The following is a 23,415-nucleotide window of genomic DNA, read 5'->3' on the forward strand; positions in this document are numbered from 1 at the left end:
TCTGTAACTTTCTCTATCATTCTCCGTCCTTCTCTATTTTGTTCGAGAACTAATTAGCTTAGGCCCCTAATTGTTTCGTTAGCTCATGTGGGCAAGTTTAACTCAAACTAACGTTGCTTAGCCTCTAACAAAAAAAATTTTGAGTAATTGTTGCTTAACGCTAGTTGTTTAACTTAAGCACCTCATTTAAGGTTTTCAAAATGACCTAAGTGTTCAGTTGTCAAGTACAAAAGAATGAATTTGAATTCCCCTTCATTTTCTTCCCGTTTCTCTTTCTTTTCTCTAACTTCCTCTTTTAGCTCTCAAGAAGAATGTTCCTCACAAACTTTCTCCCTCCGTTTCTATTTAGGCACTAATTAGCTTAGCCACTAATTGTTTCCTTAGCTTAAGTGGTCAAGTTTAACTCAGTCTAACCTTGCTTAGCCTCTAAGAAAGAGAATTTTTTGAGTAACGATATTAGTTTAAAACTTAACCAACTCGTTTAGTGGTTTTTTTTTTTTTTTTGGGAGGATACTTTTAAGGTATTCTAAATCGCCTAAGTGTTCAATTCCCAAGTCCAAAATGATGAATTTGAATTCTCTTTGATTTCCTTCCTATTACTCTTTCTTTTATCTAACTTTCTATTCTATCTCTCAAGAAGAATGTTTCTCTCTAACTTTCTCCATCCTTCTCTATTTTGTTCCAGAAGCTAATTTGCTTAGGCCACTAATTGTTTTATTAGCTTAAGCAACCAAGTTTAACTCAAACTAACCTTTCTTAGACTCTAAGAAAGATAATTTTCTAAGTAATTATAGCTTAACGATATTAGTTTAACTTAAGCACCTCATTTAAAGTTTTCTAATTCACTTAAGTGTTCAATTCACAAGTCCAAAATGATGAACTTGAATTCTCATTGCTTTCTTTCCTATTACTGTTTTTTTTCTCTAACTTTCTCTTCTACCTCTCAAGACGATTGTTTCTCTCTACCTTTCTCTGTCCTTCTCCATCAACGGTTTTGTTCAATGAACCAATTGGTTTAGGCCGCTAATTGTTTCAGTTGCTTATGTGGACAAGTTTAATTCAAACTAACCTTGCATAGCCTCTAAGAAACAGAAGTTTCTGAGTAATTGTAGCATAAGGATATTAGTTAAACTTAAGCACCTCATTTAAGGTTTTCTAAATCAACTAAGTGTTCAATTCTTAAGTCCAAAGGGATGAATTTGAATTCCCTTGATTTTCTTTCCTATTATTTTTTTTTCTCTAAGTTTCTCTTCTTCCTTTGATGAAGGATGTTTCTCTTTACCTTTCTCAGTCCTTCTCCATCATTCTCTATTTTGTTCTAGGAACAAAATTGCCTAGACCGGTAATTGTTTCATTTGCCTAAGTGGCCAACTTTAACTCAAAGTAACCTAGCTTAGCCTCTAAGAAAGAGAATTTTATGAGTCATTGTAGCTTAAGGAAATTAGTTCAACTTAAGCACCTCATTTAAGGTATCTAAATCACCTAAGCATTCAATTTTTTTTCGGTGAATAAAAGCGTTCAATTCTCAAATCCAAAATGATGAACTTGAATTCCTTTTCATTTTCTTCCTATTTCTCTTTCTTTTTTTCAAAGTTTCTCTTCTAGATCTCAAGAAGGAATGTTCCTCTCTGACTTTCTCTGTCGTTCTCCTTCCTTCTCTATTCTGTTCTAGGAACTAAATATCTTTGGCCGTTAATTGTTTCATTAGCTTAAGTGGCCAAGTTTAACTCAAACTAACCTTGCTTTGCCTCTAAGAAAGAGAATTTTCTGAGTAATTATAGCATAACGATATTAGTTTAACTTAAGTACCTCATCTAAGTTTTTCTAAATCAGCAAAGCGTTCAATTCTCAAGTCCAAAAGGAAGAATTTGAATTCCCTGTGATTTTCATCCTAATTTTCTTTCTTTGCTCTAACTTTCTCTTCTCTTTTTCTTTTGTTTTTTTTTTTTGGGGGGGGGGGGTACAGTGAATAAGACATAAGTAAAACAAGAAAATTTACACGACTACAAGGGGAATGCCCCAGGCCTACCACAGCTAAACAAGACCACCAAACAAAATAAAAACAAAAACAAACCAACAAACTCACTAAAGCTAAAGAGAGCTAGAAAACTTAAAACCAAGCAAAAAAACTAGGGCCTTACAACCTGCTCACTACCCATATATAACTAGAGATAGGGAGAATGAGCAAGAGAATAAGCCAACCAGCAACAGCCTAGCACGAGTACAATCAGAAGCATTGTGTTCCAGGGAAAACATGCCCTTGACAGCAAAATTATGGCACTTGAACTATTCTTCCACAATAGCAGGTTTGCCTGCACAATCCAGCTTCTATAACACCAAAACAAACTTATCTGTGTAATTTTCCATAGCAGCACGTGCATGTAGCCCCAACCAAAAGGTAAAAATAAAGTTAAAAAGTAAAATTCCCAACAAAACCCGCAGGGATAGGGAAACAAAACACCAGCCAGTTTTAGACTGTACACATGCCAAAGAAAAAAGAACTATTACAATGCAGAAATGAAAGACAAAGAATTTTCCATTTGAGGATTTTCCACGTAGACTGGCGCAGCATGCAGCCTGGTCTTTGTGTCTCCAAAACTCTTATTCCAGCGTAGATCATCGGAACGAATGTACACAACAACCAGTGATTGTTGTCCAGCACAGCAGATTCTTCCATGAAGATAAACTTTTGACAACCACCGTCCCAAATGAAGGCCAATTGGTTGTTGTTCAGGAGAATCTGCCACCAGAGAATGAAAATGCAAATATTACACACCATTTTGTAATTGAAACCACACTTTAGCATGCAAAGAAACCGCACTTTGGCATGGCATGCTGCTGGCTTTGGCTAAGCTGCCTTGGCCTTGGCATGGCATGCTGTCGCCTTGGCCTTGGCATGGCATGCTGCTGGCTTTGGCTAGGCTGCCTCGGCCTGGGCATGGCATGGCAAGCTGCTGGCCTTGGCTTGGCATGGAATGCTGCTGGCCTTGGCTGGGCTGCCTACGCCTTGGCGTGGCATGCTGCTGGCCTTGGGCTTGGCAAGGCAAGCTGCAGGCTTTGGCTAGGCTGCCTTGGCCTCGGCATGTCACGGCAGGCTGCTGGCCTTGGCTTAGCACGGCATGCTGCTGGCTTTGGCTGGGCTGCCTTGGCCTTGGCAGGGCATGGTATGATGCTGGCCTTGGCCTTGGCATGGCATGCTGCTGGCTTTGGCAAGGCTGCCTTGGCCTTGGCATTGCATGCTGCTAGCCTTGGCCTGGGCATGGCATGCTGCTAGTTTTGGCTAGGCTGCCATGCCCTAGGCATGGCATGGCAAACTGCTCGCCTTGGGTTGGCATGGCATGTTGCTGGCTTTGGCTAGGTTGCCTTGGCTTTAGCATGGCATACTGCTGGGTTGGCCTTCGCCTTGGCATGTCATGCTGCTGGCTTTGGCCTTGGCATGGCATGCTGTTGGCTTTGGCATGGCAAGCTGCTGGCCTTGGCTTGGCATGTCATGCTGTTGGCTTTGGCTGGGCTGCATTGACCTAGGTATGGCCTGGCAGGCTGCTGGCCTTGGCCTGGCATGGCATCCTGCTGGCTTTGTCTGGGGTGCCTTCGCCTTGGCACGGCATGGCCGGCTGCTGGCCTTGGCCATGGCATGGCACGTTGCAGGCTTTGGCTAGGCTGCCCTGGCCTTGGCATGGCATGGCAAGCTGCCGGCCTTCGCTTGGCATGGCATGCTGCTGGCTTTGGTGGGGCTACCTTGGCCTTGGCATGGCATGGCAAGCTGATGGCCATGGCTTGGCATGGCATGCTGCTGGCTTTGGCTGGGCTGCCTTGGCCTTGGCATGGCATGCGGCTGGCTTTGGGGCGGCTGCCTCGGGCTAGGCATGGCATGGCAAGCTGCTGGCCTTGGCTTGGCATGGAATGCTGCTGGCTTTGGCTGGGCTGCCTTGGCCTTGCAATGGCATACTGCTGGCCATGGCCTTGGCATGGCATGCTACCGGCTTTGGCTAGGCTGCCTTGGCCTCGGCGTGTCAAGGCAAGCTGCTGGCCTTGGCTTGGCACGGTATGCTGCTTGCTTTGGCTGGGCTGCCTTGGCCTTGGCCTTGGCCTGGCATGGCATGCTGCTGGCCTTGGCCTTGGCATGGCATGCTGCTGGCCTAGGCCTGGGCATATCATGCTGTTGGCTTTGGCTAGGCTGCCTTGGCCAAGGCATGGCATGGCAAGCTGCTGGCCTGGGCTTGGCATGTCATGCTGCTAGCTTTGGCTGGGCTACCTTGGCCCTGGCATGGCATGGGACACTGCTGGCCTTGGCCTTGGCATGGCATGCTGCAGGCTTTGGCTAGCCTGCCTTGGCCTTAGCATGGCATACTGCTGGCCTTGGCCTTGGCAAGGCATGCTGCTGGCTTTGGCTAGGCAGCCTTGGCCTAGGCCTGGCATGGGAAGCTCCTGGCCTTGGTTTGGCATGGCATGCTGCTGGCTTTGGCTAGGCTGCCTTGGCCTTGGCGTGGCATGCTGCTAGCCTTGGCCTTGGCATGGCAGGCTACTGGCTTTGGCAAGGCTACCTTGGCCTAGGCATGGCATGGCAAGCTGTTGGCTTTGGCTTGGCATGGCATGCTGCTGGCTTTGGCTGGGCTACCTTGGCCAGGGCATGGCATGCTGCTGGCCTTGGCCATGGCATGGCGTGCTGCTGGCTTCGGCTAGACTGCCTTGGCCTAGGAATGGCATGGCAAGTTGCTGGGCTTGGCTTTGGATGACATGCTGCAGGCTTTGGCTGGGTTGCCTTGGCCTAGGCATGGCATGGCAAGCTGCTGGCCTTGGCTTGGCATGGCATGCTGTTGGCTTTGGCTGGGCTGCCTTGGCCTTGGCATGGCATGCAACTGGCCTTGGCCTTGGCATGGCATGCTGCTGGCTTTGGCTAGGCTGCCTTGGCCTAGGCATGGCATGGCATGTTGCTGGCCCGGGCTTGGCATGGAATCTTTTTGGCTTTGGCGGGGCTGCCTTCGCCTTGGCATGGCATGCTGCTGGCCTTGGCGTTGGCATGGCATGCTGCTGGCTTTGGCTAAGCTGTCTTTCCCTACGCATGGCGTGGCAAGCTGCTGGCCTTGGCCTTGGCATGGCATGCTACTGGCTTTGGCTATGCTGCCTTCGCCTAGGCATGGCATGGCGAGCTGCTGGGCTTGGCTCAGCATGGCATGCTGCTAGCTTGGCTGGGCTGCCTTGGCCTAGGCATGTCATGGTAAGCTGCTGGCCTTGGCTTGGCATGGCATGTAGCTGGCTTTGGCTGGGCTGCCTGGTCCTTGGCATGGCATGCTGCTGGCCTTGGCCGTGGCATGGCGTGCTGCTGGCCTTGGCCTTCGGATGGCATGTTGCTGGCTTTGGCTAGGCTGCGTTCGCCTTGGCATGCCATGCTGCTGTCCTTGGCCTTGGCATGGCATGTTGCGGGCTTTGGCTAGGCTGCCCCGGCCTAGGCATGGCATGGCGAGCTGCGGCCCTTGTCTTCTCTTGGCATGCTGCTTGCTTTGGCTGGGCTGCCTTGGCCTTGGCAAGGCATGCTGCAGGCCTTGGCCTTGGCATGGCATGCTGCTGGCCTTGGCGAGGCTGCCATGGCCTAGGCATGTCATGGCAAGCTGGTGGCCTTGGCTTGGCATGGCATGCTGCTGGCTTTGGCTGGGCAGCCTTGGCCTTGGCATGGCATGGCATGCTGCTGGCCTTGGCCTTGGCATGGCATGCTGCTGTCTTTGGCTAGGCTGCCTTGGCCTAGGTATCGCATGACAAGCTGCTGGCCTTGGCTTGGCATGTCGTGCTGCAGGCTTTGGCTGGGCTGCCTTGGCCTAGGCCTCGCATGGCAAGCTGCTGGCCTTGGCTTGGCATGGCATGCTGCTGGCTTTGGCAGGGCTGCCTTGGCCTTGGCATGGCATGCTGCTGGCTTTGGCTTGGCTGCCTTGGCCTAGGCATGGCATGGAAAGCTGTTGGCCTTGGCTTGGCATAGCATGTTGCTGGCTTTGGCTGGGCACCCTTGGCCAGGCACGACATGGCATTCTGGTAGCCTTGGCCTTGGCATGGCATGATGCTGGCTTTGGCTAGGCTACCTTGGCCTCGGCATGGTAGGCTGCTGGCCTCGGCCTTGGCATGGCATGCTGCTGGCTTTGCCTAGGCTGCATTAGCCTAGGCATGGCGTGGCAAGCTGCTGGCCTTGGCTTGGCGTAGCATGCTGCTGGCTTTGGCTAGGATGCCTTGGCCATGGCATGGCATGCTGCTGGCCTTGGCCTTGGCATGGCATGCTGCTGGCTTTGGCAAGGCTGCATTGGCCTAGGCATGGCATGGGAAGCTGCTGGCCTTGGCTTGGCATGGGATGCCGCTGGCTTTGGCAGGGCTGCCTTGGCCTTGGCATGGCATGGCATGCTGCTGGCCTAGGCCTTGGCATGGAATGCTGTTGGCTTTGGCTAGGCAGCCATGGCCTTGGCATGGCATGCTGCTGGCCTTGGCCTTGGCATGGCATGCTGCTGGCTTTGGCTAGGCTGCCTTGGCCTTGGCATGGCATGGCAAACTGCTAGCCTTGGCCTGGCATGGCATGGCATGCTGTTGGCTTTGGCAGGGCTGCATTGGCCCTGGCATGGCATGCTGCTGGCCTTGGCCCTGGCAAGGCATGTTGCTGGCTTTGGCTAAGCTGCCTTGGCCTATGCATGGCATGGCAAGCTGCCAAAAATTGACTTGGCATGGCATGCTCCTGGCTTTGGCTGGGCTGTCTCGGCCTTGACATGGCATGCTGCATGCCTTAGCCTTGGCATGGCATGCTCCTGGCTTTGGCTAGGCTGTCGTGGCCTAGGCATGGCATGGCAAGCGGCTGGCCTTGGCTTGGCATGGCATGATGCTGGCTTTGGCAGGGCCGCGTTGGCCTTGGCACGGCATGCTGCTAGCCTTGGCCATGCCATGTTGCTGGATTTGGCTAGGCTGCCTTGGCCTAGGCATGGCATGGCAAGCTGCTGGCCTTAGCTTGGCATGGCATGCTGCCGGCTTTGGCTGGGCTGCCTTGGCCTTGGCATGGCATGTTGCTGGCCTTGGCCTTGGCATGGCATGCTGCTGGCGTTGGCTAGGCTACCTTGGCCTAGGCATGGCATGGCAAGCTGCCGTCGTTGGCTTGGCATGGCGTGCTGCTGGCTTTGGCTGGGCTGCCTTTGCCTTGGCGTGGCATGCTGCTAGCCTTGGCCATGGGATGGCATGCTGCTGGCTTTGGCTAGGCTGCCTTGGCCTAGGCATGGAATGGCAAGCTGCTAGCCTCGGCTTGGCATGGCATGCTGCTGGTTTTGTCTGGGCTGCTTGGCCTAGGCATGGCGTGGCCAGCTGTTGGCCTTTGCTTGGCATGGCATGCTGCTGGCTTTGGCTGGGCTGCCTTGGCCTTGGCATGGCATGCTGTTGGCTTTGGCTAGGCTGCCTTGGCCTAGGCATGGGATGGCAAGCTGCGGCTCTTATCATTAGGCGTGCGTTGCGTGCGAAGGCGTGCAAAGGCCAAGGCCGCGCACGCCGCGTGTAGCGACCCTAATTTTCTTAAGTCATTATTTTATTATTATTATGGTTATGATTATCTTATTTTATTGTTGGCTTTATTAATTAGGGGGTTACATGAGATTTAATGTGATATTTAATGAATTGAATGTTGTACTTATTAATTGGGTGGTTACATGAGATTTAGTGGGATATTTAATGTTGTAATTAATAAATTTAATGTATCTATATTTAATCTTATATATATAGTAACATAGAAGTATTCAACTAGGTTGGAGAGATCAAAAGAAAAGAGAAGAAAGAAAACAAAAAAACGAGAGAGAGAGAGAGTAAGAGGAGAGGGAAGAAAAGGAAAGATTAGGGTTTGTTTTGGTGGCTCTATTAGTTTGCCAGATATTCTTTGATCTTATATAAAATATGGTGAGTACAAAACCCACTTCCTTTGATTTATGTTTAATTCGTGTTTTTTTTAATCTATTTATATTTTTTTGATGTTGGATTGATTTTGTATTTGCATGTAGATGATGGATTGATTTTTCTTATTTTGATTAGTTATGTATGTCTTGTTTCGGGTTTTTATATGGATTTATTTTATGGTTGTAATCGCACTCATGGTTATATGAAAATAAAATAAATTAGAAACCCATAGATAAATTCCTTATACTCCACCATGACTCCATGGATTGTTGTTTTATTTGAGTGATGGGGAGAAAGAGTGTATAAAAAAGTGAGGATTATGAGAGTTGTTTAATGCCTTATGCCCGGCATTGTTATATTTGTCTCATGATGTTGATGAGATGCTCGTTCTCATGAGTAGACGAGTGCTTTGATTTACGCGCGTACGTATATGCTAACCATCCGGGGAGTGTGAGTCAAACTCGGGACGATATCCCCGTGCAAGTTTGGCTTCGGAGCGGTGTTAGGTATACGGGAGGCACATGGGATATATGTGTAGGCCAGAAGGGGAGAGCCGAAGTGGTGGAGTTAAGGAACAAAGAATTTAATTATGAGTTTATTGATATAGTGTGAATTGTATTGATTTGTACATGTTGATAAATAGTAAACGATTTCGATAAATTTTGAGATTTGAGCAGAGGCATGCATACGTGATTTTGGACAACTTTTGTGTTGTAGCTTTTATTTAAAAAGATCGATTAGAACTTATAATCGGATGACCTTGGTTATTGTCGGTTTGATTCATTTTGATAATGCAGATTTTATAGGCTGTTTTAACCCACGAAACGAGCTCATTTTTATTGGTTTCTCGTAAATTGAAGTAAAACATTATTCTGCGCACTTTTCATGTTTTGAACGTTTCCGAAAGAAAAATCACCTTAGGGAAGTTTTTGTTCATCTTCAGCTTCAGATTTTTCGATTGAATTCCATCTAGGTTTTTCTATCAAGTTTGTCTCTCAACCTGTTCAGTTTCTGTTAAATTTGTTTGCGTTGTCTTTTTGGAAATTTAATTCTGTACAACTTTTGTTCTTTGAGTCTTGGTCAATTTGAATTATTTAAGCAGGAAACGGTGCATTTTTATACTTCTTTAGCAAATTACTTATGATTATATTATACTAACTTTGTTTTGCAGGATGGTGGGTCTTACTAACTTTTTATGCAGGGCTGACCCACCATATTTTTAATTATCTTTTGTTTATTTATAATCAATTTATATTTAGTTGTGTACGGGCAAGAAACTAAATGCCACCGTATCTCGGGAAACTACCCATTCGTCTCAGTGCGGTTGGAACTACTTGTCTTGTCCCGTAACAAGAATTAACTATATTGTTGTTTGTGTCTGATGGGCACGTGGGTATCAATTCTTGTACTCATACCAGTATACCTGTATACTGACCCGTTTTGTCTCTTGGCAACTCGGGTGCGTTCTGTTTGAGCGCAGCCGAGCTTCCTTTGCAGGATTAGTTGAGGCTATGGTGGTGACGTGGAATTACTTTAGTTGTTGGACTTGTTATTGGGATTTCTCATGTTTTCTTGAGCTTAGGGTGGATAATCGTTTATGTATTTATTATTTGTTTTTATGACTTTAGTATTGGAATAATTTGGCATGGTTTGTAACCGTATTTTATTTAAGTTGTTTGGACTATTTATTGTTACCTTGATGTGGAGGTATTGGTTAGTTATGAAGTTATGGTGGATGGTTTGGTTTGCGTTTAGTTTTTGATTCACCCCTAAGATTTGGATGATGAAATGTTATTGGGGTTTAGTCCTAATTTAATATTTAATTGTCCGAATTTTGGGGCGTGACAGTTTGGTATCAGAGCTCTAGGTTACCCTAGACTTGTGAGAGTTTAGGTGATCCTCGGATTGTGGAAGCATGGGTTAGCTAGTTTAGGTTGGTGATTGAGGTTAATCTAAGCCGTTATTAACGAATTTTTTATTTTTTTTTTGTGTGTTTAACTTGAAGGTGATGGCTGGAAGGTGTCTTTAATCTTTTTCAAGAACCCATTAGAATACTTTTTGATATTAGTGCCTCTCATTCTTTTATATCTAGACAGTTTGTCTACTTCCTTATCTAGACCTATTTGTGTGGAGACCCCTTTAGGAGGGGCACGTACTCTTTATGAGATGTGTAAAGATTTTGAGATAGAGTTTACGGGTAGAGTCTTGTATGCGGACCTAATTGTCTTAGGGTTTAAGGGGTTTACAATTATTTTAGGTATGGATTAGCTGCGAAAACACTTTGTGACTCTAGATTGTACTGGAAGGACTGTAAATATAGATATTCCCGGAATGCCACAGCTTACCCACACCTCTAGTGATGGAGAAGAGTCGGTGATGATGAGTTTTCTGTGCTCGGTAGAAATCCCTAAGCAGAATATTAGCAAGGTAGATGTGGTGCGTGAGTTTGAAGATGTATTTCAGGAGATACCTGGACCTCCTCCTCGACGGGTAGTAAAATTTCGCATTGACCTAGTGACAGGAACTGCACCAATTTCTAAGGCGGCATACAGAATGGCGCCTAAGGAGCTTGTGGAGATGAAGAAGCAGCTGGAAGAGATGCTTCAGAAAGGGTTCATTCGTTCAAGTAACTCCCCGTGAGGAGCACCTACGATCTTTGTCTCCAAGAAAGATGGCACTCTCCACATGTGCATAGATTACAGAGAACTGAACAAGGTGACTATCAAGAACAAGTATCCGCTACCTAGAATTGATGACTTGTTTGATCAGTTGAAGGGGGCAGCCAGTTTCTCTCAGTTTGATCTCAGAACGGGTTACCATGAGATGGGTGTGTCAGAGGAAAGTATACCGCTTACTGCTCTTCAGACCCGATATGGGTTGTACGAATTTCCTGTAATGCCTTTTGGTTTGACCAATGCTCCTGCCTATTTCATGGACTTGATGAACAAAATTTGTCAACCGTATCTAGATAAGTTTGTGATTATCTTTATAGATGATATCCTGGTGTATTCTAAGAATAAGGAGGAACACAGATAACACTTGAAAGTTGTGTTGCAAACGTTGAGGGAGCAGCAGCTATACGCCAAGTTCAGTAAGTGTCACTTTTGGGAAAAAGAAGTTTGATTTTTGGGTCATTTTGTATCCAATCAAGGCATAGCAGTAGATCTTGAGAAAGTTATTGCGGTCAAAGAATGGAAGCAGCCCACGAACCCTACAGAGGTGAGAAGTTTTTTAGGACTAGCCGGTTATTACAGAAGATTTATAGAGAAGTTTTCCACTATTGCAGTACCCATGACCAGGTTGACCCGCAAGAATGTGAAGTTCATATGGATAGATGATTGTGAGAAAGCTTTCCAGGAGTTAAAGCAGCGGTTGACTACAGCACCAGTGTTAACTATACCGGTACAAGGGGAAAAGTTAGTAGTGTTTACTGATGCGAGTGGAACTGGGTTGGGATGTGTATTGATGCAGCACCAGAAGGTTGTATCTTATGCTTCTCGACAGCTAAAACCTCATGAGAGACGGTACCCTACTCATGACTTAGAGTTGGCAGCGGTTGTTTTCGCGTTGAAAGTGTGGCGACACTACTTGTTTGGGGAGCACTTTGAATTGTACACAGATCACAAGAGTCTCAAATACCTCTTTTCTCAAAAAGAGTTGAACATGAGGCAACAGAGATGGGTTGAATTTATCAGTAGTTATGATTTCGAGATCCTTTACCACCCAGGGAAAGGAAATGTAGTCGCTGATGCACTTAGTCGACGACATGAGATTATGGCTTCTTTGATGATTCAAGAATGGAAGTCCTTGGAGTTAATTTCGACTTATAATGTTCAACCAATAGAGAGTGCTGAGAAGGCATACATGGGTTGTTTGATCGTGCAGCCGACGTTACTAGGTAAAGTTCGTCAAATGCAGAATTTAGATGGGATCCTCGTCAGCAAGGTCGATGACCTGGTAGTGGATTTGATCGATGATTGTCCCACTGATTGGTCTGTGGACTCCGATGGGGGATTGCGATTCAAGGGCAAGTTATGTGTCCCTAATATGGTTGAATTGAGGAAAGAGATTATGGATGATGCCCATAGGTCCCGATATACCATTCACCCTGGGGGAACTAAGATGTACCATGACCTAAAGAGGACATTTTGGTGGGAAGGAATGAAGAAAGACGTAGGAGAGTATGTTTCTCGATGTATTGTGTGCCAACAGGTTAAGGCAGAACACCAACGACCGTTTGGACTTTTACAGCCTCTTGAGATTCCTACATGGAAATGGGAGTACATCTCTATGGACTTCGTGGATGGATTGCCGCGGTCCAAGCGAGGAAATGAATCTATTTGGGTGATAGTGGATCGACTCACCAAGTCTGCTCATTTTATTCCTATCAGTGTTCATCGAACTGCAGATAAACTAGCTAGGCTGTATATTCGGGAGGTGGTGCGACTTCATGGCGCACCCGTTTCTATAGTTTCAGATCGTGATCCATTGTTTGTGGCAGAGTTTTGGGAGAGTTTTCAGCATGCTTTGGGTGCTAGGTTAGACTGGAGCACGGCTTATCATCCCCAGACAGATGGGCAAACTGAGCGGGTAAATCAGATCCTGGAGGATATGTTTGTGTCCTCGATCTTGGTGGTAGTTGGGAAGAACACTTGCCATTGGTGGAGTTTGCTTATAATAATAGCTATCACTCCAGCATCAGGATGGCACCTTTTGAGGCTTTGTATGGGAGGCCGTGTCGATCACCTGCTTGTTGGATAGAGGTAGGAGATGTGCCGTTGTTAGGGCCAGAGTTGGTGAGGGAGACTACGGAGAAGGTAAATATTATTCGGGAACGTATTAAGACTGCACAAAGCCGACAGAAGAGTTACGCTGATAGAAAATGTAAGGGGATTGAGTTGGATGTTGGAGATTTCGTGTTTTTGAAGGTCTCGCCGATGAAGGGTATCATGCGATTTGGAAAGAAAGGAAAATTGGCACCTAGATTTATGGAACCATATGAGATCACTAAGAGGATTAGTAATGTGGCTTACAAATTAGCTCTACCACCTGCTTTATCTATGATTCATAACGTGTTCCACGTATCCTTATTGCGGAAGTGTGTGCAAGACCCTTCCTAAGTAGTATCACCGGAAGTGTTAGAGATTAGTGACGATTTAACGTATGTGGTGTGACCAATTATTATTCTAGACCAAGAGGTAAAGCAGTGGGAGCGCAAGAAAGTGAACTTGGTAAAAGTGTAATGGAGCGAGGATGAGAACGATATTACCTGGGAGTTAGAAGAGAAAGTTCGGCGTATGCACCAAGAACTTTTTGTTTAGTACTCTTTTCTATCGAATCTCGGGACGAGATTCTTTTGAGGTGTGTATATTGTAGCGACCCTAATTTTCTTAAGTCATTATTTTATTATTATTATGGTTATGATTATCTTATTTTATTGTTGGCTTTATTAATTAGGGGGTTACATGAGATTTAATGTGATATTTAATGAATTGAATGTTGTACTTATTAATTGGGTGGCTACATGAGATTTAGTGGGATATTTAATGTTGTAATTAATAAATTTAATGTATCTATATTTAATCTTATATATATAGTAACATAGAAGTATTCAACTAGGTTGGAGAGATCAAAAGAAAAGAGAAGAAAGAAAACAAAAAAACGAGAGAGAGAGAGAGTAAGAGGAGAGGGAAGAAAAGGAAAGATTAGGGTTTGTTTTGGTGGCTCTATTAGTTTGCCAGATATTCTTTGATCTTATATAAAATATGGTGAGTACAAAACCCACTTCCTTTGATTTATGTTTAATTCGTGTTTTTTTTAATCTATTTATATTTTTTTGATGTTGGATTGATTTTGTATTTGCATGTAGATGATGGATTGATTTTTCTTATTTTGATTAGTTATGTATGTCTTGTTTCGGGTTTTTATATGGATTTATTTTATGGTTGTAATCGCACTCATGGTTATATGAAAATAAAATAAATTAGAAACCCATAGATAAATTCCTTATACTCCACCATGACTCCATGGATTGTTGTTTTATTTGAGTGATGGGGAGAAAGAGTGTATAAAAAAGTGAGGATTATGAGAGTTGTTTAATGCCTTATGCCCGGCATTGTTATATTTGTCTCATGATGTTGATGAGATGCTCGTTCTCATGAGTAGACGAGTGCTTTGATTTACGCGCGTACGTATATGCTAACCATCCGGGGAGTGTGAGTCAAACTCGGGACGATATCCCCGTGCAAGTTTGGCTTCGGAGCGGTGTTAGGTATACGGGAGGCACATGGGATATATGTGTAGGCCAGAAGGGGAGAGCCGAAGTGGTGGAGTTAAGGAACAAAGAATTTAATTATGAGTTTATTGATATAGTGTGAATTGTATTGATTTGTACATGTTGATAAATAGTAAACGATTTCGATAAATTTTGAGATTTGAGCAGAGGCATGCATACGTGATTTTGGACAACTTTTGTGTTGTAGCTTTTATTTAAAAAGATCGATTAGAACTTATAATCGGATGACCTTGGTTATTGTCGGTTTGATTCATTTTGATAATGCAGATTTTATAGGCTGTTTTAACCCACGAAACGAGCTCATTTTTATTGGTTTCTCGTAAATTGAAGTAAAACATTATTCTGCGCACTTTTCATGTTTTGAACGTTTCCGAAAGAAAAATCACCTTAGGGAAGTTTTTGTTCATCTTCAGCTTCAGATTTTTCGATTGAATTCCATCTAGGTTTTTCTATCAAGTTTGTCTCTCAACCTGTTCAGTTTCTGTTAAATTTGTTTGCGTTGTCTTTTTGGAAATTTAATTCTGTACAACTTTTGTTCTTTGAGTCTTGGTCAATTTGAATTATTTAAGCAGGAAACGGTGCATTTTTATACTTCTTTAGCAAATTACTTATGATTATATTATACTAACTTTGTTTTGCAGGATGGTGGGTCTTACTAACTTTTTATGCAGGGCTGACCCACCATATTTTTAATTATCTTTTGTTTATTTATAATCAATTTATATTTAGTTGTGTACGGGCAAGAAACTAAATGCCACCGTATCTCGGGAAACTACCCATTCGTCTCAGTGCGGTTGGAACTACTTGTCTTGTCCCGTAACAAGAATTAACTATATTGTTGTTTGTGTCTGATGGGCACGTGGGTATCAATTCTTGTACTCATACCAGTATACCTGTATACTGACCCGTTTTGTCTCTTGGCAACTCGGGTGCATTCTGTTTGAGCGCAGCCGAGCTTCCTTTGCAGGATTAGTTGAGGCTATGGTGGTGACGTGGAATTACTTTAGTTGTTGGACTTGTTATTGGGATTTCTCATGTTTTCTTGAGCTTAGGGTGGATAATCGTTTATGTATTTATTATTTGTTTTTATGACTTTAGTATTGGAATAATTTGGCATGGTTTGTAACCGTATTTTATTTAAGTTGTTTGGACTATTTATTGTTACCTTGATGTGGAGGTATTGGTTAGTTATGAAGTTATGGTGGATGGTTTGGTTTGCGTTTAGTTTTTGATTCACCCCTAAGATTTGGATGATGAAATGTTATTGGGGTTTAGTCCTAATTTAATATTTAATTGTCCGAATTTTGGGCGTGACACCGCGCGCATACTATGCATTGCTGCCCACGCCGCGGTCATGCCAGGCCAGGTTGCCGACGCCGCGCGCATGCCATGCCGCCCACGTTGTGCGCATGCCTGGTCAGGTTGCCCCGGCCGCGCGCATGCCATTTCGCCCACGCTGCGCGCATGCCATGCAATGCTACCCACGCCACGCGCATGCCATGCCATGCCATGTTGCCCACGCCGCGACTCAGGCTACCCAAGGCTGCGCCCAAGGCCGCGGCTGAGCCGCGGTCCTGGCTGCCTAAGACCGCACGCAAGGCCACGATTGAGCCGCGGCCAGGCTGCGGCCGAGTCGCGGTCGACCAGCGCCCAGGCCGCGGCCATGGCTGCGGCCTTGGGGCATACCTAGCGTGGCCTGGCAGGCAAGGGAGGTGCCCCCCCCTTATAGTAGCTTGTTAAGCCCTTTTCAATCTGGCAGGAGGAAACATTAACCATGCTTGAGGACTCATAATGGGGGTTTTTTTTCAAAAGTAATGGTTTTTTGCCAATACTTTCAACGTGAAAGTTGTAGGAAATAATTTAATACACCATAAAAAAAATTGAAAAATTTTTTTTGGCCACCAAAAATATTTTTTTTAGTTCGATTTTAATACTTCAAAAAGAATAAAAATTAATAAAAATAGTCAAAAAATTATGGGAAAATTCGAATAATTAAAGGATGAGGCACTAGTAATTATAGAAATTATTAAATTATTTTTTTAATTTTTTAATTTTATTTTGATTTTTTTGGCCAAAAAAAGGCTTAAAAAATTCGAAAAACTCTAGAAAAATTGCAAAAAAATTGGGAATGACATTTAAAATTAATTGTAGTGCATTTTTAACTGTGTGGCACAGTTTGGGTAGGAATATAAAAGCATCATGTTCAAAAAAAGCTATCAAGGCGGTGGCATGCCATGGCCCTTGGCCTTGGCCTTTGCTCGCGGCCTTTGCCTTAGCCATGGCCTTGCACGGGGACTTGCCCTTGCCCGCGGCCTTACACACTGCCTTTGCCTTGGCCCTGGCCTTGGCATGGCATGCTCGCCGAGGCCGTGGCATGCCCTGCAGCTAGCCAATGTCGTGGCGTGGCATGCTCGCCCAGCCCGTGGCATGCCATGCTGCTGGCCAAGCCCTTGGCATGGCTTGCTGGCGCAAAGCATTGGCCTTGGCATGGCATGCGTGGCAAGGCCGTGGCATGCTGAGCAACGCCTTTGGATGGCATGCCGGTTGAGGCCGTGGTAGGGCATGTCGGCCTCGCCCTACGGGGCAACGCTGTGGCGTGGCATGGCATGCTGGCCAAGGACGTGCCAGGGCCAAGGCCTTGGCATGGCATGCAGGGCAACGTCGTGGCTTGGCATGCCGGCCTTGGCATGCTGCTGCGGCATAGCGTGCTAGACAAGGCGGTGCCTTGGCATGGCATGCTAACAAGACGGCGCCATGGCATGCTGGGCAACGCCGTGGCAAGGCATGCGAGCCGAGGTCATGGCATGGCATGCTGGCCGAGGCCGTGGCATGCCATGCCCGCCTTGGCATGTTGGGCAACGCCGTGGCTTTGCCATGCCAGCCGCAGCTGTGGCATGGCATGCCGACCGTGGCATGATGGGCAGCGCAGTGGCATGGCATGCTAGCCGGGGCAGTGGCATGACATGCTGGGTAGGGCAATGCCCATGGCATGTTGGCCAAGGCTAAGGCATGGCTTGCTGGGCAACGCTGTGGCATGGCATGCTGACCAAGGCGGCCGCAAGGCATGCGGGCCGAGGCTGTGGCATGGAGTGGCTGCCTTGGCATGCTGGGCAACGTCGTGGCTTGGAATGCCATCCACGGCCGTGGCATGGCATTCCGACCTCGCCATGCTGGGCAACGCTGTGGCATGGCATGCGGGCCAAGGTGAAGGCGTGGCAGGCTGGCCATGGCAGTGGCATGGCATGCTGGCTGTGGCAGTGGCATGACAGGCAGGCCAAGGCAGTGGCATGGCATGTTGGCCAAGGCTAGGGCATGGCACGATGGGCAACGCTATGGAATTGCATGATGGGAAACGCCGTGGCAAGGCAGGCAGGCCGAGGCCGTGGCATGGCAAGCCCGCCTTGGCATGCTGGGCAACGCCGTGGCTTGCATGGAGGGCAATGCTGTGGCATGGCAGGTTGCCCAAGGCAATGGCATGGCATGTTGGCTAAGGCTAAGGCATGGCACGCTGGGCAACGCTGTGGCATGGCGTGCTGGGCAAACGCCGTGGCAAGGCATGCGGGTCGAGGCCGTGGCATGGCATGCTGGCCGAGTCCGTGGCAGGGCATGCGGGCCGTAGCTGTGCCATGGCATTCCGGCCTTGGCATGCTGGGCAACGTTGTGGCATGGCATGCGGGCCGAGGCCGTGGCATGGTATTCCAGCCTTGGCATTCCAGGCAACGCTCCAGCATGCCATGCAAGCCGAGGTCATGGCATGGCATGTTGGCCAAGGCTAAGGCATGGCACGCTGGACAACGCCGTGGCAAGGCATGCAGGTCGAGGCCGTGGCATGGTATTCCGTCCTTGGCATGCTGGGCAACACTGTAGCATGCCATGCGGGCCGAGGCCGTGGCACGACATGTTGGCCAAGGCTGAGGCATGGCACACTGAGCAATACTATGGCATGGCATGCTGGGCAACGCCGTGGCAAGGCATGGGGGCCGAGGCCATGGCATGGCACGCAAGGCAATGCTGTGGCACGGCATGCTGGGCAACGCCATGGCAAGGCATGCGGGACGAGGCCGTGGCATGGCATGCGAGGCGAGGCCGTGGCAAGGCATTCCGGCCATGGCATGCTGGGCAAGGCTGCGGCATGCCATGCGGGCCGAGGTCGTGGCATGGCATGTTGGCCAAGGCTAACGCATGGCAAGTTGGGCAACGCTGTCGTATGGCATGCTGGGCAACGCCGTGGCAAGGCATGCGGGCCGAGGCCGTGGCATGGCAGGCTGGGCGACGCTATGGCAAGCCATGCAGGCCGAGGCCGTGGCGTGGCATGGCATGCGGGCCGAGGCTGTGGCATGGCATTTCGGCCTTGGCATGCTGGGCAACGCTGCTGAATGGCATGCGGGCTGAGGCTGTGTCATGGCATGTTGGCCAAGGCTAAGGAATGGTATGCTGGGCAACGCCGTGGCATGGCATGCGGGCCGAGGCCGTGGCATGGCATGCGGGCCGAGGCCGTGGCATGGCATGCGGGCCGTGGTAGTGGCATGGCATTCCGGCCTTGGCATGCTGGGCAACGCCGTGGCAAGGCATGCTGGGCAACGCTGTGGCATGCCATGCGGGCCGAGGCCGTGGCATGGCATTCCAGCCTTGGCATGCTGGGCAACGCCGTGGCAAGGCATGATGGGCAACGCTATCGCATGCCATGCGGGCCGAGGCCGTGGCATGGCATGTTGGCCAAGGCTAAGGCATGGCACACTGGGCAACGCTGTGGCATGGCATGCTGGGCAACGCCGTGGCAAGGCATGCAGACCGAGGCCGTAGCCGTGGCGTGGCATGGCATGGCTTGCGGGCCGAGGCTGTGGCATGGCATTCCGGCCTTGGCATGCTGGGCAACGCTGTGGCATGCCATGCGGGCCGAGGCCGTAGCATGGCATGGCGCGCAGTGGCATGCTTGGCAAGGCCGTTGCGTGGCAAGCTGGCCAAGGCTATGACGTTGGCATGACATGTTGGCCACGGCTAAGGCACGGTAGGCTGGCCAAGGCAGTGGCATGCTAGCCGTGGCACGACATGCTGGCCAAGGCTAAGGCATGGCACACTGGGCAACGCCGTGGCAAGGCATGCGGGCCGAGGCCGTGGCAAGGCATGCCCGCCTTGGCATGCCGGGCAACGCCGTGGATTGGCATGCCGGCCGCGGTCGTGGCACGGCATGCCGGCCTTGGCTATGCGGGGCAATACAGTGGCAGGGCATGCTGGCCAGGGCAGTGGCACGGCATGCTTGCCAAGGCGGTGCCATGACATGCTCGGCATGGCCATGGCGTGGCATGCTGGCTAAGGCTAAGGTGTTGGCATGGCATGTTGGCCGAGGCTAAGGCGTGGCAAGCTGGCCAGGGCGGTGGCATGGCACGCTGGACGTGGCGGTGGCATGACACACTGGGCAACGCCGTGGCAAGGCACGCTGGGCCAAGGCAGCCGCAAGGCATGCGGGCCGAGGCCGTGGCATGGCATGCTGGCTGAGGCCGTGGCATGGCATGCCCGCCTTGGCGTGCCGGGCAATGCCGTGGCTTGGCATGCCGGCCGCGGAAGTTGCACGGCATGCCGGCCTTGGCTATGCTGGGCAACGCTGTGGATGGCATGCTGGCCAGGGCAGTGGCATGGCATGCTTGCCAAGGCGGTGCCATGGCATGCTCGGCATGTCTATGGCATGGCATGCTGGCCAAGGCTAAGGCGTTGGCATGGCATGTTGGCCAAGGCTAAGGCATAGCTGGCTGGCCAGGGTGGTGGCATGGCATGCTGGTCGTGGCGGTGGCCTGACACGTTGGGCAACGCCGTGGCACGGCACGCTAGGCCAAGGCGGACGCAAGGCATGCGGGCCAAGGCCGTGGCATGGCATGCTAGCCGAGGCCGTGGCATGGCATGCCCACCTTGGCATGCTGGGCAACGCCGTGGCTTGGCATGCTGGCCACGACCGTGGCATGGCATGGCATGGCGACCTTGCCATGCTAGGCAACGCTGTGGCATAGCATGCTGGCCAGGGCATTGGCATGGCATGGCATGCTTGGCAAGGCAGTCCCATGGCATGCTTGGCATGGCCGTGGCGTGGCGTGCTAGCCAAGGCTAAGGTGTTGGTATGGCATGTTGGCCAAGGCAGTGGCATGGCATGCTGCCCAAGGCTAAGGCATGGCACACTGCGCAACGCTCTGGCATGGTATGCTGGGCAACCCCGTGGCAAGGCATGCTTGCCAAGGCTAAGGCAGTGGCATGGCACGCTTGGCAACACCGTGGCATGGCACGCTGCACAACGCCATGGCATCGCATGCTGGCCGAGGCCGTGGCATGGCGTGCCTGCCTTGGCAGGCTTGGCAACGCTGTGGCATGGCATGCTGGCCTGGGCAGTGGCATGGCATGCTTGCCAAGGCGGTGCCAAGGCATGCTTGGCATGGCCGTGGCGTGGCATGCTGGCCTGGGCAGTCACATGGCACGCTTGCCAAGTCGATGTCGTGGCATGCTGGGCAAGGCTAAGGCGTGGCATTCTGGCCAAGGCCGTTGCATGCTGATGTGGCCAAGGCTGTGGCGTGGCATGCTGGCCAACGCAGTGGCATGACATGCTGGCCAAGTCCCTGGCCTAGCATGCTGGCGAATGCCAAGGCATGGCCTGCTGGCCAAGGCAGTGGCATGACATGCCGGCCAAGGCAAGGCCGTGCTGTGGCATGCTGGCCAACGCTTGAGAAGGAATGCTGGCCAAGCCGGTGGCGTGGCATGTTGGCGAACGCTAAGGCATGGCATGACATGCTGGCCAAGGCGGTGGCATGACATGCTGGCCAAGGCTGCAGCCGTCGTACAACTCGTCTTGTAGTGTCGGCAATCCCCTTGGGCCTTAGGAATTTCATCTCGCCACGCACGTGAATCGTATTCGTGTCTCGAGGGGCGTACTACGTGCTCTCGGACCTCCGCTAGGGGATAGGGACAGAGAGGAGGGGAGGGACGAATCGGAGCGACGCAGGGCTGAATCTCAGTGGATCGTGGCAACAAGGCCACTCTGCCACTTACAATACCCCGTCGCGTATTTAAGTCATCTGCAGAGGATACTACCCGTCGCTCGAGATAGGAATTGTATTTCAAGGCGGCCCGCACGGCTCGTCCATTGCGCGGGCTTCGCCAACGACACGTGGCTTTGGGGGCCGGATGGCCCCTACTACGGGTCGGCAAGCAGGCGGCGGGCGCACGTGTCGTTTCTAGCCTGGATTCTGACTTTGAGGCGTTCAGTCATAATCTAGCGCACGGTAGCTTCATGCCACTGGCTTTTGAACCAAGCGCGATGACCAACTGTGCGAATCAACGGTTCCTCTCGTACTAGGTTGAATTACTATTGCGACGCTGTCATCAGTAGGGTAAAACTAACCTTTCTCACGACGGTCTAAACCCAACTCACGTTCCCTATTGGTGGGTGAACAATCCAACACTTGGTGAATTCTGCTTCACAATGATAGGAAGAGCCGACATCAAAGGATCAAAAAGCAACGTCGCTATGAATGCTTGGCTGCCACAAGCCAGTTATCTCGGTGGTAACTTTTCTGACACCTCTAGCTTCAAATTCCGAAGGTCTAAAGGATGGTTAGGCCACGCTTTCCCGGTTCGTATTCGTACTGGAAATCAAAATCAAATGAGCTTTTACCCTTTTGTTCCACACGAGATTTTTGTTCTCGTTGAGCTCATCTTAGGACACCTGTGTTATCTTTTAATAGATGTGTCGCCCTAGCGAAACTCCCCAACTAACAATGTCTTTTGCCCGGATTGGCCCGCCGGGGCAGGCCTTGGGTCCAAAAAGAGGGGCAGTGCCCTGCCTCCGATTCACGGAATAAGTAAAATAACATTAAAAGTAGTGGTATTTCACAGTGACTGGGTATAGGTCACGCGCTTAAGCGCCATCCATTTTCGGGGCTAGTTGACTCGGCATGTGAGTTGTTACACAATCCTTAGCGGATTTCGACTTCCATGACCATCGTCCTGCTGTCTTAATCAACCAACACCCTTTGTGGGTTCTAGGTTGGCGCGCAGTTGGGCACCGTAACCCGGCTTCTGGTTCATCCCGCATCTCCAGTTCTGCTTACCAAAAAGGGCCCACTTGGAGCTCTCAATTCCACAACGCGGCTCGACGGAGCAGCCGCGCCATCCTACCTATTTAAAGTTTGAGAATAGGTCGAGGGCGTTGCTCCCCCGATGCCTCTAATCATTGGCTTTACCTGATAGAACTCCCACCCGGGCTCCAGCTATCTTGAGGGAAACTTCGGAGGGAACCAGCTACTAGACAGTTCGATTAGTCTTTCGCTCCTATACCCAAGTCAGACGAACGATTTGCACGTTAGTATCGCTGCGGGCCTCCACCAGAGTTTTCTCTAGCTTCGCCCCGCTCAAGCATAGTTCACCATCTTTCGGGTCTCGACAGGCATGCTCGCACTCGAACCCTTCTCAGAAGATTAAGGTCAGTCGACGGTGCAACGCACGAGGGGATCCTGTCAATCAGCTTCCCCGTGTCTTACGGGTTTACTCACCCGTTGACTCACACACATGTCAGACTCCTTGGTCCGTGTTTCAAGACGGGCCGAATGGGGAGCTCGTAGGCCGACGCCGGGAGAACGCAGATGCCGGAGCACGCCCAAGGGCGAGCACTGCCAGTCACGATCTGGGCGAAGGCGTCTTGGCGGGCTTTTCGACTGCCCTGGCTTTGGCCTCTCCCCCGATCTGCACCGGTCCACGCCCCGCGTCGATCGGCGGACCGGCTGGGCGCCGTTCCACATCCGACCGGGGTGCATCGCCAGCCCCCATCCGCTTCCCTCCTGACAATTTCAAGCACTCTTTGACTCTCTTTTCAAAGTCCTTTTCATCTTTCCCTCGTGGTACTTGTATGCTATCGGTCTCTCGCCCGTATTTAGCCTTGGACAAAATTTACTGCCCGATTAGGGCTGCATTCCCAAACAACCTGACTCGCAGATTGCGCCTCGTGGGGCAACAGGGTCCGGGCACGACGGGGCTCTCACCCTCTCCGGCGCCCCTTTACAAGGAACTTGGGCCCGGTCGGCCGCTGAGGACGCTTCTCCAGACTACAATTCAAACGGCAGGGTCGCTCTATTTTTTCCTCTGCTTATCGATTTTTTCCTCGCCGTTACTAGGGGAATCCTTATACGTTTCTTTTCGTCTTCTAATTGATATGCTTAAACTCAGTGGGTAATCCAGCCTGA

At 49.6% G+C, this 23,415-nt stretch overlaps 1 pseudogene; it reads right to left on the reverse strand.

Moving 5' to 3' along the window:
• Positions 1 to 21,160: 21,160 nt before the first annotated feature.
• Positions 21,161 to 23,415, reverse strand: part of LOC145805146 (25S ribosomal RNA) — a 2,265-nt pseudogene continuing 10 nt past the window's right edge.

This window comes from Camellia sinensis, chromosome 12 (genome assembly GCF_055761805.1).
Source record: "Camellia sinensis isolate YWXY chromosome 12, ASM5576180v1, whole genome shotgun sequence".
Taxonomy (NCBI): domain Eukaryota; kingdom Viridiplantae; phylum Streptophyta; class Magnoliopsida; order Ericales; family Theaceae; genus Camellia; species Camellia sinensis.